This window comes from Leptosomus discolor, chromosome 5, assembly GCF_034619465.1.
Source record: "Leptosomus discolor isolate bLepDis1 chromosome 5, bLepDis1.hap2, whole genome shotgun sequence".
In the NCBI taxonomy this organism is placed as follows: Eukaryota; Metazoa; Chordata; class Aves; order Leptosomiformes; family Leptosomidae; genus Leptosomus; species Leptosomus discolor.
Genome location: NC_141395.1, coordinates 30,043,692 through 30,046,793, shown reverse-complemented (window position 1 = coordinate 30,046,793; position 3,102 = coordinate 30,043,692). Strand labels below are relative to the sequence as shown.

Here is a 3,102-nt window from a genome sequence, read left to right as displayed (position 1 = left end):
TCTGCTTGCCCATTCAAGAAGTTGTACAAGCCTGCAAGGGTCGTGGAGATCATGAAGAAGGTGTGCCAGATCTTATGGGAGGACCTGCAGGAATGGAATGGAGGTGATTAAACGTTGATGACATGACTTCTATAAAGCCCACATTCTTTAGTGGGAGGAAGAGGATTTTTCAATAGAGAATGAAAGTAAATCATCCTTTTCAGATGTATTAGAATTACTGTGTCTCTCTGATCTGCTTGACAAGATGCCTAGTGTTTGGACAGATCTCAATCTTTTTACGAATATGTACCAAAATGTTAATGCATTGCCATCTTTGCATGTCATATTGAAACTGTAGGCCAGCAGTGCCTCCTCATTTTCATATTGTCTGGGTACATTTTCTTAAAGTAATTGAAAGCTTGTTTTATAAAGAAACAGTGGAGAGGTTTTGTCCGAAGTCCTTTCAGATACACGCTTTTTAGAGAGTAAGCTTTAACGTAAAGTGGATAATGTATTTCTGCAGAAATTCCTTATGGGGAAATATTAATGTATACTTCTAACCCTGTGATAACCTAAAGCAACCAAGGCCGTTTCCAATTTTTTTTTCTTTTTATCCAGAACAGGAAGCATTCCAAACTGTCCTTCAAAACCACCATGTTCAGAGCCTGAAAGGTTTGGCACTTTCCTTCCTCTGTAGGGGATCTTCCATCTGTGCGGCAAATCGCTGTGTTCAGGGTTTTTCACAAAAAAAAAGAACAGCAGTTATAGAACCAAACTTGCACAGGGGAAGGGGTGGGTTGGGAAACAGGGATGACACCAGGATCCTTGCTTACCACCTCTCTCATCACATGATCCTTTTATTTGCATAATCTGACCTGGTCACTTGACAGCATGTCAGTTACAATATCTGCAAACCATAGTTTGTTTATAAACATCTGTATCACATCAAGTCTAGATGTGACAAATTTTCTTTGTGCTTGGGATTTACATTGGTTTAGTGAAACCAATGGTGTCATAAATGGTCAGGTCTCAAGAACTGACAGAGCCTTTAGCTATGAATTTGGTCTTAAGCTGAGCTCTAACCGAGCTAGGGACAAATTCTGAGGCTATGCCCATGCGTTCTGCAGTACTTGAGCAGAAGAAAAACCCGTTTCTTCCAGCTCCCAAGAGCAGCTGCATTTGTGTTTCTACCTGGTGCACAGCTGCTCATATTTATCTCCTCAAGGATGGCTCATGGAGTTCTGCTTTCCATCTTAAGGGAAGATAGAGGTCTCCCTGTATGAAAACTGTACAAAGTGAGTTGGGAGCCCCTAGAACAGACACCCTCAAGCATGCTGTAATTTAGGAATGGGAACTGGTAGAAGGAAAAAGCAACTGAAGAATATAATGGTAAAAGTAGGCATTCTTGTTCTTCATGTAGTACCTTCCTCATGCAGTACCTTTTCTTAAACAAACACTCATCAGCAGTGGGAGGAAAACAAATGTCAATTTCTCTCCGCCCCCTAACTTACAGTTTGACAGCGGTTTTGTGAATTAGCCACAAGTTTGGCCTAAAAAATATCTTCTATCTTAGATCGAAGTGTGCAGTGTTTAATTCCTAAAGGACATGCTTAAAATTCAGTTGTGGTTTGTCAGGTCACTGTTCTTTTAGACATAAATTTAACTTTTTCTCACAGATATTTCTCTAAAAGCTAAAATGAAATGGGAGAGAGAATTGGAAATTAATTATTTATGTTTCTTACAGATTACACTCTTTAGTTTTCTGAAGGGTGCAGGTGTTTCCTCCTTAGCTTCTGCTTTTAGCTCGTAGTTCACTATCTGTTGGATGTTTTCTCAGGATCACTTACCTCTGAGAGTACTCCAGATAACTGGCAAGAGACCAGAGCAGAGAACAGAAGAGGAAGTGAAGTTTGTAAAAAGCTACTTGCAGGAGATAGAAAGCTCTCAAAGTTACAGCTCAAGATTGAAGTTTCTTCTGACTGAAGTGGTTCACTTTAAATGGTAAATGTTTTTTAATAAACAACTTTTTAATTGTTGGTTTGGGTGCTACTTACATTCTGAGCTCACATCTAATAAAAGCTAGATTGGTAATCATGTATATTTGCTTTTATCTTCAGTGCAGTAGTTATCTTCTGAATGCAAACTGGTGTAACAACTCCATGTTCTTGGCTGTTGGCAAAGCTGTTATCACATCTGAGGTATTTTGCATGTGGAAGGAGATGAAGAAAGTGGGACTTTTCTTGACCTTCTGCTGAGAACAGATGATCTGTGGAAAAAGGGCTTTAACAGTTTTAAATCATTATCTTCACAATAATTTGGTGGGTGCACAGGTTTTTCATGTCAGGTTCTAGTGCATATCTAACTTTGAACGTAATACAAGCCATAAAATTACCTCTCCCTGGCCTCCCCCTGTTTTTTTTTGCCTCCTACCACTGTACTCATACTCAGCACTTTTTGGGAGTAGGGGAATTGTTTTAATGCTTTCTCATCTACCACTTTTCTGCCTTTCTCTCATTGCCTTTTTCTCCCATCCAGAGCAGCACAGAAACAAAAATTTCTCTTTTTAAAAAACTGCTCTATCATCCTCAGTTTCCCGTGTTTGGGGATAGATTTCCTCTCTGGTTTATTGTGCTGGAGGTTGATTTCTTGCATGACTGAAATGTAAGATGCCGTTACTTTTTGCTTGAGGAGGGGGAGATACTGGCGTGAGCTCCACTGCCCCCTTCACTCCAGAAGTTCTTGCTGGAAGCACTTGCAGGTTCTGCTTCTCCACCTGCATCTCCACACAGGCCAGCACAACTGTAGAGCTGTGCTGATGAAAGCAATCTTGCACTACATGTACCAGCAAATTACCAGTACAAATAACTGTCCTTCTCTGAATCCAAGTCAGTCTGTGGGTCTGCTCCATTGTGCACCCTACAAATGACTTTGGGCACAACTCAAAGGGGAGCACTGGAGAGGGTCAGGAAGTTCTTAATCTCCAGCTTTTAGGTTATGCTTCTCTATTGGGCACAGGTACCCAGTTGTGAGTGGCCCTGTGCAGGATACAGCTTGTTCCAGGCGGTTTTGCAATGGACCCACTGCAGGACAGCTGAGCTCATCAGTGAAGCTGGTTGCACCTCT

The 3,102-nt window shown here is 41.1% G+C and overlaps 1 long non-coding RNA gene across 1 annotated transcript; it reads left to right on the top strand.

Annotated features, from left to right (window-relative positions):
* Window positions 1–1,865, top strand: LOC147415475 (uncharacterized). The gene is made up of 3 exons (XR_015183511.1): window positions 1–103; window positions 598–651; window positions 1,817–1,865. It is a non-coding gene; the product is annotated as an uncharacterized LOC147415475 (long non-coding RNA).
* Window positions 1,866–3,102: the final 1,237 nt, after the last annotated feature.